The sequence below is a fragment of the Phyllobates terribilis genome, unplaced genomic scaffold, assembly GCF_046119375.1.
Source record: "Phyllobates terribilis strain yellow unplaced genomic scaffold, ASM4611937v1 Scaffold_118__1_contigs__length_5260490, whole genome shotgun sequence".
In the NCBI taxonomy this organism is placed as follows: Eukaryota; Metazoa; Chordata; class Amphibia; order Anura; family Dendrobatidae; genus Phyllobates; species Phyllobates terribilis.
The window spans coordinates 3,889,294-3,905,090 of record NW_027362878.1 but is presented as its reverse complement, the minus strand read 5'-3'; positions in this window follow the sequence as shown (position 1 = coordinate 3,905,090).

Below are 15,797 nucleotides of genomic sequence, written 5' to 3'. Positions count from 1 at the left end.
GGCAGACATACAAGAAACAGAGGCATGTTCACACTAGCAAAAAAGAAGCAAGACAAAAATATATCTCATACCCTACCATAATGATATATAAATGTAAAGCAAAATTGCATAATAAATATAGGGTACTTAGTGAACTATTTTTGATCAAAAAAAGTATACAAGCCGTCCCACCAGCGGCAAGGTGACCCTAAATTGGGACGGTACCTATACTGCCTATATTAAAAACCTTACTGTATATCAAAGTTGAAGTAATGCATATAAAAGGGTAGACAAATAGGACCGGGTCCCAACTCCAGACCACCTAGGCCCGTGGTAAGCTAGATATATACCAATCAGCTCAACAAAGGGCATGCCACACCCTTAAATTGCACAGAATGCAAACAAGTCAAAAAACCAGACAATGTGAACTGAGGTCTAAGATGGCAGACATACAAGAAACAGAGGCATGTTCACACTAGCAAAAAAGAAGCAAGACAAAAATATATCTCATACCCTACCATAATTATATATAAATGTAAAGCAAAATTGCATAATAAATATAGGGTACTTAGTGAACTATTTTTGATCAAAAAAAGTATACAAGCCGTCCCACCAGCGGCAAGGTGACCCTAAATTGGGACGGTACCTATACTGCCTATATTAAAAACCTTACTGTATATCAAAGTTGAAGTAATGCATATAAAAGGGTAGACAAATAGGACCGGGTCCCAACTCCAGACCACCTAGGCCCGTGGTAAGCTACATATATACCAATCAGCTCAACAAAGGGCATGCCACACCCTTAAATTGCACAGAATGCAAACAAGTCAAAAAACCAGACAATGTGAACTGAGGTCTAAGATGGCAGACATACAAGAAACAGAGGCATGTTCACACTAGCAAAAAAGAAGCAAGACAAAAATATATCTCATACCCTACCATAATTATATATAAATGTAAAGCAAAATTGCATAATAAATATAGGGTACTTAGTGAACTATTTTTGATCAAAAAAAGTATACAAGCCGTCCCACCAGCGGCAAGGTGACCCTAAATTGGGACGGTACCTATACTGCCTATATTAAAAACCTTACTGTATATCAAAGTTGAAGTAATGCATATAAAAGGGTAGACAAATAGGACCGGGTCCCAACTCCAGACCACCTAGGCCCGTGGTAAGCTACATATATACCAATCAGCTCAACAAAGGGCATGCCACACCCTTAAATTGCACAGAATGCAAACAAGTCAAAAAACCAGACAATGTGAACTGAGGTCTAAGATGGCAGACATACAAGAAACAGAGGCATGTTCACACTAGCAAAAAAGAAGCAAGACAAAAATATATCTCATACCCTACCATAATTATATATAAATGTAAAGCAAAATTGCATAATAAATATAGGGTACTTAGTGAACTATTTTTGATCAAAAAAAGTATACAAGCCGTCCCACCAGCGGCAAGGTGACCCTAAATTGGGACGGTACCTATACTGCCTATATTAAAAACCTTACTGTATATCAAAGTTGAAGTAATGCATATAAAAGGGTAGACAAATAGGACCGGGTCCCAACTCCAGACCACCTAGGCCCGTGGTAAGCTACATATATACCAATCAGCTCAACAAAGGGCATGCCACACCCTTAAATTGCACAGAATGCAAACAAGTCAAAAAACCAGACAATGTGAACTGAGGTCTAAGATGGCAGACATACAAGAAACAGAGGCATGTTCACACTAGCAAAAAAGAAGCAAGACAAAAATATATCTCATACCCTACCATAATTATATATAAATGTAAAGCAAAATTGCATAATAAATATAGGGTACTTAGTGAACTATTTTTGATCAAAAAAAGTATACAAGCCGTCCCACCAGCGGCAAGGTGACCCTAAATTGGGACGGTACCTATACTGCCTATATTAAAAACCTTACTGTATATCAAAGTTGAAGTAATGCATATAAAAGGGTAGACAAATAGGACCGGGTCCCAACTCCAGACCACCTAGGCCCGTGGTAAGCTACATATATACCAATCAGCTCAACAAAGGGCATGCCACACCCTTAAATTGCACAGAATGCAAACAAGTCAAAAAACCAGACAATGTGAACTGAGGTCTAAGATGGCAGACATACAAGAAACAGAGGCATGTTCACACTAGCAAAAAAGAAGCAAGACAAAAATATATCTCATACCCTACCATAATTATATATAAATGTAAAGCAAAATTGCATAATAAATATAGGGTACTTAGTGAACTATTTTTGATCAAAAAAAGTATACAAGCCGTCCCACCAGCGGCAAGGTGACCCTAAATTGGGACGGTACCTATACTGCCTATATTAAAAACCTTACTGTATATCAAAGTTGAAGTAATGCATATAAAAGGGTAGACAAATAGGACCGGGTCCCAACTCCAGACCACCTAGGCCCGTGGTAAGCTACATATATACCAATCAGCTCAACAAAGGGCATGCCACACCCTTAAATTGCACAGAATGCAAACAAGTCAAAAAACCAGACAATGTGAACTGAGGTCTAAGATGGCAGACATACAAGAAACAGAGGCATGTTCACACTAGCAAAAAAGAAGCAAGACAAAAATATATCTCATACCCTACCATAATTATATATAAATGTAAAGCAAAATTGCATAATAAATATAGGGTACTTAGTGAACTATTTTTGATCAAAAAAAGTATACAAGCCGTCCCACCAGCGGCAAGGTGACCCTAAATTGGGACGGTACCTATACTGCCTATATTAAAAACCTTACTGTATATCAAAGTTGAAGTAATGCATATAAAAGGGTAGACAAATAGGACCGGGTCCCAACTCCAGACCACCTAGGCCCGTGGTAAGCTACATATATACCAATCAGCTCAACAAAGGGCATGCCACACCCTTAAATTGCACAGAATGCAAACAAGTCAAAAAACCAGACAATGTGAACTGAGGTCTAAGATGGCAGACATACAAGAAACAGAGGCATGTTCACACTAGCAAAAAAGAAGCAAGACAAAAATATATCTCATACCCTACCATAATTATATATAAATGTAAAGCAAAATTGCATAATAAATATAGGGTACTTAGTGAACTATTTTTGATCAAAAAAAGTATACAAGCCGTCCCACCAGCGGCAAGGTGACCCTAAATTGGGACGGTACCTATACTGCCTATATTAAAAACCTTACTGTATATCAAAGTTGAAGTAATGCATATAAAAGGGTAGACAAATAGGACCGGGTCCCAACTCCAGACCACCTAGGCCCGTGGTAAGCTACATATATACCAATCAGCTCAACAAAGGGCATGCCACACCCTTAAATTGCACAGAATGCAAACAAGTCAAAAAACCAGACAATGTGAACTGAGGTCTAAGATGGCAGACATACAAGAAACAGAGGCATGTTCACACTAGCAAAAAAGAAGCAAGACAAAAATATATCTCATACCCTACCATAATTATATATAAATGTAAAGCAAAATTGCATAATAAATATAGGGTACTTAGTGAACTATTTTTGATCAAAAAAAGTATACAAGCCGTCCCACCAGCGGCAAGGTGACCCTAAATTGGGACGGTACCTATACTGCCTATATTAAAAACCTTACTGTATATCAAAGTTGAAGTAATGCATATAAAAGGGTAGACAAATAGGACCGGGTCCCAACTCCAGACCACCTAGGCCCGTGGTAAGCTACATATATACCAATCAGCTCAACCAAGGGCATGCCACACCCTTAAATTGCACAGAATGCAAACAAGTCAAAAAACCAGACAATGTGAACTGAGGTCTAAGATGGCAGACATACAAGAAACAGAGGCATGTTCACACTAGCAAAAAAGAAGCAAGACAAAAATATATCTCATACCCTACCATAATTATATATAAATGTAAAGCAAAATTGCATAATAAATATAGGGTACTTAGTGAACTATTTTTGATCAAAAAAAGTATACAAGCCGTCCCACCAGCGGCAAGGTGACCCTAAATTGGGACGGTACCTATACTGCCTATATTAAAAACCTTACTGTATATCAAAGTTGAAGTAATGCATATAAAAGGGTAGACAAATAGGACCGGGTCCCAACTCCAGACCACCTAGGCCCGTGGTAAGCTACATATATACCAATCAGCTCAACAAAGGGCATGCCACACCCTTAAATTGCACAGAATGCAAACAAGTCAAAAAACCAGACAATGTGAACTGAGGTCTAAGATGGCAGACATACAAGAAACAGAGGCATGTTCACACTAGCAAAAAAGAAGCAAGACAAAAATATATCTCATACCCTACCATAATTATATATAAATGTAAAGCAAAATTGCATAATAAATATAGGGTACTTAGTGAACTATTTTTGATCAAAAAAAGTATACAAGCCGTCCCACCAGCGGCAAGGTGACCCTAAATTGGGACGGTACCTATACTGCCTATATTAAAAACCTTACTGTATATCAAAGTTGAAGTAATGCATATAAAAGGTTAGACAAATAGGACCGGGTCCCAACTCCAGACCACCTAGGCCCGTGGTAAGCTACATATATACCAATCAGCTCAACAAAGGGCATGCCACACCCTTAAATTGCACAGAATGCAAACAAGTCAAAAAACCAGACAATGTGAACTGAGGTCTAAGATGGCAGACATACAAGAAACAGAGGCATGTTCACACTAGCAAAAAAGAAGCAAGACAAAAATATATCTCATACCCTACCATAATTATATATAAATGTAAAGCAAAATTGCATAATAAATATAGGGTACTTAGTGAACTATTTTTGATCAAAAAAAGTATACAAGCCGTCCCACCAGCGGCAAGGTGACCCTAAATTGGGACGGTACCTATACTGCCTATATTAAAAACCTTACTGTATATCAAAGTTGAAGTAATGCATATAAAAGGGTAGACAAATAGGACCGGGTCCCAACTCCAGACCACCTAGGCCCGTGGTAAGCTACATATATACCAATCAGCTCAACAAAGGGCATGCCACACCCTTAAATTGCACAGAATGCAAACAAGTCAAAAAACCAGACAATGTGAACTGAGGTCTAAGATGGCAGACATACAAGAAACAGAGGCATGTTCACACTAGCAAAAAAGAAGCAAGACAAAAATATATCTCATACCCTACCATAATTATATATAAATGTAAAGCAAAATTGCATAATAAATATAGGGTACTTAGTGAACTATTTTTGATCAAAAAAAGTATACAAGCCGTCCCACCAGCGGCAAGGTGACCCTAAATTGGGACGGTACCTCTACTGCCTATATTAAAAACCTTACTGTATATCAAAATTGAAGTAATGCATATAAAAGGGTAGACAAATAGGACCGGGTCCCAACTCCAGACCACCTAGGCCCGTGGTAAGCTACATATATACCAATCAGCTCAACAAAGGGCATGCCACACCCTTAAATTGCACAGAATGCAAACAAGTCAAAAAACCAGACAATGTGAACTGAGGTCTAAGATGGCAGACATACAAGAAACAGAGGCATGTTCACACTAGCAAAAAAGAAGCAAGACAAAAATATATCTCATACCCTACCATAATTATATATAAATGTAAAGCAAAATTGCATAATAAATATAGGGTACTTAGTGAACTATTTTTGATCAAAAAAAGTATACAAGCCGTCCCACCAGCGGCAAGGTGACCCTGAATTGGGACGGTACCTATACTGCCTATATTAAAAACCTTACTGTATATCAAAGTTGAAGTAATGCATATAAAAGGGTATACAAATAGGACCGGGTCCCAACTCCAGACCACCTAGGCCCGTGGTAAGCTACATATATACCAATCAGCTCAACAAAGGGCATGCCACACCCTTAAATTGCACAGAATGCAAACAAGTCAAAAAACCAGACAATGTGAACTGAGGTCTAAGATGGCAGACATACAAGAAACAGAGGCATGTTCACACTAGCAAAAAAGAAGCAAGACAAAAATATATCTCATACCCTACCATAATTATATGTAAATGTAAAGCAAAATTGCATAATAAATATAGGGTACTTAGTGAACTATTTTTGATCAAAAAAAGTATACAAGCCGTCCCACCAGCGGCAAGGTGACCCTAAATTGGGACGGTACCTATACTGCCTATATTAAAAACCTTACTGTATATCAAAGTTGAAGTAATGCATATAAAAGGGTAGACAAATAGGACCGGGTCCCAACTCCAGACCACCTAGGCCCGTGGTAAGCTACATATATACCAATCAGCTCAACAAAGGGCATGCCACACCCTTAAATTGCACAGAATGCAAACAAGTCAAAAAACCAGACAATGTGAACTGAGGTCTAAGATGGCAGACATACAAGAAACAGAGGCATGTTCACACTAGCAAAAAAGAAGCAAGACAAAAATATATCTCATACCCTACCATAATTATATATAAATGTAAAGCAAAATTGCATAATAAATATAGGGTACTTAGTGAACTATTTTTGATCAAAAAAAGTATACAAGCCGTCCCACCAGCGGCAAGGTGACCCTAAATTGGGACGGTACCTATACTGCCTATATTAAAAACCTTACTGTATATCAAAGTTGAAGTAATGCATGTAAAAGGGTAGACAAATAGGACCGGGTCCCAACTCCAGACCACCTAGGCCCGTGGTAAGCTACATATATACCAATCAGCTCAACAAAGGGCATGCCACACCCTTAAATTGCACAGAATGCAAACAAGTCAAAAAACCAGACAATGTGAACTGAGGTCTAAGATGGCAGACATACAAGAAACAGAGGCATGTTCACACTAGCAAAAAAGAAGCAAGACAAAAATATATCTCATACCCTACCATAATTATATATAAATGTAAAGCAAAATTGCATAATAAATATAGGGTACTTAGTGAACTATTTTTGATCAAAAAAAGTATACAAGCCGTCCCACCAGCGGCAAGGTGACCCTAAATTGGGACGGTACCTATACTGCCTATATTAAAAACCTTACTGTATATCAAAGTTGAAGTAATGCATATAAAAGGGTAGACAAATAGGACCGGGTCCCAACTCCAGACCACCTAGGTGTCGTGGTAAGCTACATATATACCAATCAGCTCAACAAAGGGCATGCCACACCCTTAAATTGCACAGAATGCAAACAAGTCAAAAAACCAGACAATGTGAACTGAGGTCTAAGATGGCAGACATACAAGAAACAGAGGCATGTTCACACTAGCAAAAAAGAAGCAAGACAAAAATATATCTCATACCCTACCATAATGATATATAAATGTAAAGCAAAATTGCATAATAAATATAGGGTACTTAGTGAACTATTTTTGATCAAAAAAAGTATACAAGCCGTCCCACCAGCGGCAAGGTGACCCTAAATTGGGACGGTACCTATACTGCCTATATTAAAAACCTTACTGTATATCAAAGTTGAAGTAATGCATATAAAAGGGTAGACAAATAGGACCGGGTCCCAACTCCAGACCACCTAGGCCCGTGGTAAGCTAGATATATACCAATCAGCTCAACAAAGGGCATGCCACACCCTTAAATTGCACAGAATGCAAACAAGTCAAAAAACCAGACAATGTGAACTGAGGTCTAAGATGGCAGACATACAAGAAACAGAGGCATGTTCACACTAGCATAAAAGAAGCAAGACAAAAATATATCTCATACCCTACCATAATTATATATAAATGTAAAGCAAAATTGCATAATAAATATAGGGTACTTAGTGAACTATTTTTGATCAAAAAAAGTATACAAGCCGTCCCACCAGCAGCAAGGTGACCCTAAATTGGGACGGTACCTATACTGCCTATATTAAAAACCTTACTGTATATCAAAGTTGAAGTAATGCATATAAAAGGGTAGACAAATAGGACCGGGTCCCAACTCCAGACCACCTAGGCCCGTGGTAAGCTACATATATACCAATCAGCTCAACAAAGGGCATGCCACACCCTTAAATTGCACAGAATGCAAACAAGTCAAAAAACCAGACAATGTGAACTGAGGTCTAAGATGGCAGACATACAAGAAACAGAGGCATGTTCACACTAGCAAAAAAGAAGCAAGACAAAAATATATCTCATACCCTACCATAATTATATATAAATGTAAAGCAAAATTGCATAATAAATATAGGGTACTTAGTGAACTATTTTTGATCAAAAAAAGTATACAAGCCGTCCCACCAGCGGCAAGGTGACCCTAAATTGGGACGGTACCTATACTGCCTATATTAAAAACCTTACTGTATATCAAAGTTGAAGTAATGCATATAAAAGGGTAGACAAATAGGACCGGGTCCCAACTCCAGACCACCTAGGCCCGTGGTAAGCTACATATATACCAATCAGCTCAACAAAGGGCATGCCACACCCTTAAATTGCACAGAATGCAAACAAGTCAAAAAACCAGACAATGTGAACTGAGGTCTAAGATGGCAGACATACAAGAAACAGAGGCATGTTCACACTAGCAAAAAAGAAGCAAGACAAAAATATATCTCATACCCTACCATAATTATATATAAATGTAAAGCAAAATTGCATAATAAATATAGGGTACTTAGTGAACTATTTTTGATCAAAAAAAGTATACAAGCCGTCCCACCAGCGGCAAGGTGACCCTAAATTGGGACGGTACCTATACTGCCTATATTAAAAACCTTACTGTATATCAAAGTTGAAGTAATGCATATAAAAGGGTAGACAAATAGGACCGGGTCCCAACTCCAGACCACCTAGGCCCGTGGTAAGCTACATATATACCAATCAGCTCAACCAAGGGCATGCCACACCCTTAAATTGCACAGAATGCAAACAAGTCAAAAAACCAGACAATGTGAACTGAGGTCTAAGATGGCAGACATACAAGAAACAGAGGCATGTTCACACTAGCAAAAAAGAAGCAAGACAAAAATATATCTCATACCCTACCATAATTATATATAAATGTAAAGCAAAATTGCATAATAAATATAGGGTACTTAGTGAACTATTTTTGATCAAAAAAAGTATACAAGCCGTCCCACCAGCGGCAAGGTGACCCTAAATTGGGACGGTACCTATACTGCCTATATTAAAAACCTTACTGTATATCAAAGTTGAAGTAATGCATATAAAAGGGTAGACAAATAGGACCGGGTCCCAACTCCAGACCACCTAGGCCCGTGGTAAGCTACATATATACCAATCAGCTCAACAAAGGGCATGCCACACCCTTAAATTGCACAGAATGCAAACAAGTCAAAAAACCAGACAATGTGAACTGAGGTCTAAGATGGCAGACATACAAGAAACAGAGGCATGTTCACACTAGCAAAAAAGAAGCAAGACAAAAATATATCTCATACCCTACCATAATTATATATAAATGTAAAGCAAAATTGCATAATAAATATAGGGTACTTAGTGAACTATTTTTGATCAAAAAAAGTATACAAGCCGTCCCACCAGCGGCAAGGTGACCCTAAATTGGGACGGTACCTATACTGCCTATATTAAAAACCTTACTGTATATCAAAGTTGAAGTAATGCATATAAAAGGGTAGACAAATAGGACCGGGTCCCAACTCCAGACCACCTAGGCCCGTGGTAAGCTACATATATACCAATCAGCTCAACAAAGGGCATGCCACACCCTTAAATTGCACAGAATGCAAACAAGTCAAAAAACCAGACAATGTGAACTGAGGTCTAAGATGGCAGACATACAAGAAACAGAGGCATGTTCACACTAGCAAAAAAGAAGCAAGACAAAAATATATCTCATACCCTACCATAATTATATATAAATGTAAAGCAAAATTGCATAATAAATATAGGGTACTTAGTGAACTATTTTTGATCAAAAAAAGTATACAAGCCGTCCCACCAGCGGCAAGGTGACCCTAAATTGGGACGGTACCTCTACTGCCTATATTAAAAACCTTACTGTATATCAAAGTTGAAGTAATGCATATAAAAGGGTAGACAAATAGGACCGGGTCCCAACTCCAGACCACCTAGGCCCGTGGTAAGCTACATATATACCAATCAGCTCAACAAAGGGCATGCCACACCCTTAAATTGCACAGAATGCAAACAAGTCAAAAAACCAGACAATGTGAACTGAGGTCTAAGATGGCAGACATACAAGAAACAGAGGCATGTTCACACTAGCAAAAAAGAAGCAAGACAAAAATATATCTCATACCCTACCATAATTATATATAAATGTAAAGCAAAATTGCATAATAAATATAGGGTACTTAGTGAACTATTTTTGATCAAAAAAAGTATACAAGCCGTCCCACCAGCGGCAAGGTGACCCTGAATTGGGACGGTACCTATACTGCCTATATTAAAAACCTTACTGTATATCAAAGTTGAAGTAATGCATATAAAAGGTTAGACAAATAGGACCGGGTCCCAACTCCAGACCACCTAGGCCCGTGGTAAGCTACATATATACCAATCAGCTCAACAAAGGGCATGCCACACCCTTAAATTGCACAGAATGCAAACAAGTCAAAAAACCAGACAATGTGAACTGAGGTCTAAGATGGCAGACATACAAGAAACAGAGGCATGTTCACACTAGCAAAAAAGAAGCAAGACAAAAATATATCTCATACCCTACCATAATTATATATAAATGTAAAGCAAAATTGCATAATAAATATAGGGTACTTAGTGAACTATTTTTGATCAAAAAAAGTATACAAGCCGTCCCACCAGCGGCAAGGTGACCCTAAATTGGGACGGTACCTATACTGCCTATATTAAAAACCTTACTGTATATCAAAGTTGAAGTAATGCATATAAAAGGGTAGACAAATAGGACCGGGTCCCAACTCCAGACCACCTAGGCCCGTGGTAAGCTACATATATACCAATCAGCTCAACAAAGGGCATGCCACACCCTTAAATTGCACAGAATGCAAACAAGTCAAAAAAACAGACAATGTGAACTGAGGTCTAAGATGGCAGACATACAAGAAACAGAGGCATGTTCACACTAGCAAAAAAGAAGCAAGACAAAAATATATCTCATACCCTACCATAATTATATATAAATGTAAAGCAAAATTGCATAATAAATATAGGGTACTTAGTGAACTATTTTTGATCAAAAAAAGTATACAAGCCGTCCCACCAGCGGCAAGGTGACCCTAAATTGGGACGGTACCTCTACTGCCTATATTAAAAACCTTACTGTATATCAAAGTTGAAGTAATGCATATAAAAGGGTAGACAAATAGGACCGGGTCCCAACTCCAGACCACCTAGGCCCGTGGTAAGCTACATATATACCAATCAGCTCAACAAAGGGCATGCCACACCCTTAAATTGCACAGAATGCAAACAAGTCAAAAAACCAGACAATGTGAACTGAGGTCTAAGATGGCAGACATACAAGAAACAGAGGCATGTTCACACTAGCAAAAAAGAAGCAAGACAAAAATATATCTCATACCCTACCATAATTATATATAAATGTAAAGCAAAATTGCATAATAAATATAGGGTACTTAGTGTACTATTTTTGATCAAAAAAAGTATACAAGCCGTCCCACCAGCGGCAAGGTGACCCTGAATTGGGACGGTACCTATACTGCCTATATTAAAAACCTTACTGTATATCAAAGTTGAAGTAATGCATATAAAAGGGTAGACAAATAGGACCGGGTCCCAACTCCAGACCACCTAGGCCCGTGGTAAGCTACATATATACCAATCAGCTCAACAAAGGGCATGCCACACCCTTAAATTGCACAGAATGCAAACAAGTCAAAAAACCAGACAATGTGAACTGAGGTCTAAGATGGCAGACATACAAGAAACAGAGGCATGTTCACACTAGCAAAAAAGAAGCAAGACAAAAATATATCTCATACCCTACCATAATTATATATAAATGTAAAGCAAAATTGCATAATAAATATAGGGTACTTAGTGAACTATTTTTGATCAAAAAAAGTATACAAGTCGTCCCACCAGCGGCAAGGTGACCCTAAATTGGGACGGTACCTATACTGCCTATATTAAAAACCTTACTGTATATCAAAGTTGAAGTAATGCATATAAAAGGGTAGACAAATAGGACCGGGTCCCAACTCCAGACCACCTAGGCCCGTGGTAAGCTACATATATACCAATCAGCTCAACAAAGGGCATGCCACACCCTTAAATTGCACACAATGCAAACAAGTCAAAAAACCAGACAATGTGAACTGAGGTCTAAGATGGCAGACATAAAAGAAACAGAGGCATGTTCACACTAGCAAAAAAGAAGCAAGACAAAAATATATCTCATACCCTACCATAATTATATATAAATGTAAAGCAAAATTGCATAATAAATATAGGGAACTTAGTGAACTATTTTTGATCAAAAAAAGTATACAAGCCGTCCCACCAGCGGCAAGGTGACCCTAAATTGGGACGGTACCTATACTGCCTATATTAAAAACCTTACTGTATATCAAAGTTGAAGTAATGCATATAAAAGGGTAGACAAATAGGACCGGGTCCCAACTCCAGACCACCTAGGCCCGTGGTAAGCTACATATATACCAATCAGCTCAACAAAGGGCATGCCACACCCTTAAATTGCACAGAATGCAAACAAGTCAAAAAACCAGACAATGTGAACTGAGGTCTAAGATGGCAGACATACAAGAAACAGAGGCATGTTCACACTAGCAAAAAAGAAGCAAGACAAAAATATATCTCATACCCTACCATAATTATATATAAATGTAAAGCAAAATTGCATCATAAATATAGGGTACTTAGTGAACTATTTTTGATCAAAAAAAGTATACAAGCCGTCCCACCAGCGGCAAGGTGACCCTAAATTGGGACGGTACCTATACTGCCTATATTAAAAACCTTACTGTATATCAAAGTTGAAGTAATGCATATAAAAGGGTAGACAAATAGGACCGGGTCCCAACTCCAGACCACCTAGGCCCGTGGTAAGCTACATATATACCAATCAGCTCAACAAAGGGCATGCCACACCCTTAAATTGCACAGAATGCAAACAAGTCAAAAAACCAGACAATGTGAACTGAGGTCTAAGATGGCAGAATTACAAGAAACAGAGGCATGTTCACACTAGCAAAAAAGAAGCAAGACAAAAATATATCTCATACCCTACCATAATTATATATAAATGTAAAGCAAAATTGCATAATAAATATAGGGTACTTAGTGAACTATTTTTGATCAAAAAAAGTATACAAGCCGTCCCACCAGCGGCAAGGTGACCCTAAATTGGGACGGTACCTATACTGCCTATATTAAAAACCTTACTGTATATCAAAGTTGAAGTAATGCATATAAAAGGGTAGACAAATAGGACCGGGTCCCAACTCCAGACCACCTAGGCCCGTGGTAAGCTACATATATACCAATCAGCTCAACAAATGGCATGCCACACCCTTAAATTGCACAGAATGCAAACAAGTCAAAAAAACCAGACAATGTGAACTGAGGTCTAAGATGGCAGACATACAAGAAACAGAGGCATGTTCACACTAGCAAAAAAGAAGCAAGACAAAAATATATCTCATACCCTACCATAATTATATATAAATGTAAAGCAAAATTGCATAATAAATATAGGGTACTTAGTGAACTATTTTTGATCAAAAAAAGTATACAAGCCGTCCCACCAGCGGCAAGGTGACCCTAAATTGGGACGGTACCTATACTGCCTATATTAAAAACCTTACTGTATATCAAAGTTGAAGTAATGCATATAAAAGGGTAGACAAATAGGACCGGGTCCCAACTCCAGACCACCTAGGCCCGTGGTAAGCTACATATATACCAATCAGCTCAACAAAGGGCATGCCACACCCTTAAATTGCACAGGATGCAAACAAGTCAAAAAACCAGACAATGTGAACTGAGGTCTAAGATGGAAGACATACAAGAAACAGAGGCATGTTCACACTAGCAAAAAAGAAGCAAGACAAAAATATATCTCATACCCTACCATAATTATATATAAATGTAAAGCAAAATTGCATAATAAATATAGGGTACTTAGTGAACTATTTTTGATCAAAAAAAGTATACAAGCCGTCCCACCAGCGGCAAGGTGACCCTAAATTGGGACGGTACCTATACTGCCTATATTAAAAACCTTACTGTATATCAAAGTTGAAGTAATGCATATAAACCATGTACATGCATGATGGAGGTATACAAAGCCTCAACATCAGCTGTGACCAGAAGCATTTGACTATCTAATTGTAACTGGTCCAGTCGTTTCAAAGCTGCCGTGGTGTCCTGCACAAAAGATGGGAGAGTCGCTACAATAGGTTTCAAGTAAAAATCAATCACCTGACATACCATTTCACACAGGCCGCCATTTCCGGACACAATTGGTCGGCCCGGTGGATCCGCTATATTTTTGTGTATCTTGGGAATAAGATACAACGTCGGCATACAAGGCTTTAATTTTTGTATATAATCAAAAAACTTTTTTGGAATAATACCATTATCGTATGCCTATGAAACAATTTAATAAAACATAGGTTAAAACAACATAAATACAATTTAATAAAGCATAGGGTAAAACAACAATAAATACAATTTAATAAAGCATAGGATAAAACAACATAAATACAATTTAATAAAGCATAGGATAAAACAACATAAATACAATTTAATAAAGCATAGGATAAAACAACATAAATACAATTTAATAAAGCATAGGATACAACAACATAAATACAATTTAGTAAAGCATGGGTCAAAACAACATAAATACAATTTAATAAAGCATAGGATAAAACAACATAAATACAATTTAATAAAGCATAGGATACAACAACATAAATACAATTTAGTAAAGCATAGGTCAAAACAACATAAATACAATTTAATAAAGCATAGGCTAAAACAACATAAATACAATTTAATAAAGCATAGAAAAAAACAACATATATACAATTTAATAAATCATAGGTTAAAACAACATAAATACAATCTAATAAAGCATGGGTTAAAACAACATAAATACAATTTAATAAAGCATAGGACAAAACAACATAAATACAATTTAATAAAGCATAGGATAAAACAACATAAATACAATTTAATAAAGCATAGGATAAAACAACATAAATACAATTTAATAAAGCTTAGGATAAAAGAACATAAATACAATTTAATGAAGCATAGGATAAAACAACATAAATACAATTTAATAAAGCATAGGATGAAACAACATAAATACTATGTAATAAAGCATAGAAAAAAACAACATCAATACAATTTAATAAAGCATAGGATAAAACAACATAAATACAATTTATTAAAGCATAGGTTAAAACAACATAAATACAATTTAATAAAGCATAGGATATAACAACATAAATACAATTTAATAAAGCATAGGTTAAAACAACATAAATACAATTTAATAAAGCATAGGATAAAATAACATAAATACAATTTAATAAAGCATAGGATAAAACAACATATATAAAATTTAATAAAGCGTAGGATAAAACAACATAAATACAATTTAATAAAGCATAGGATAAAACAACATAAATACAATTTAGTAAAGCATAGGATAAAACAACATAAATACAATTTAATAAAGCATAGGTTAAAACAACATAAATACAATTTAATAAAGCATAGCATAAAACAACATAAATACAATTTAATAAAGCATAGGTTAAAACAACATAAATACAATTTAATAAAGCATAGGATAAAATAACATAAATACAATTTAATAAAGCATAGGATAAAACAACATATATAAAATTTACTAAAGCATAGGATAAAACAACATAAATACAA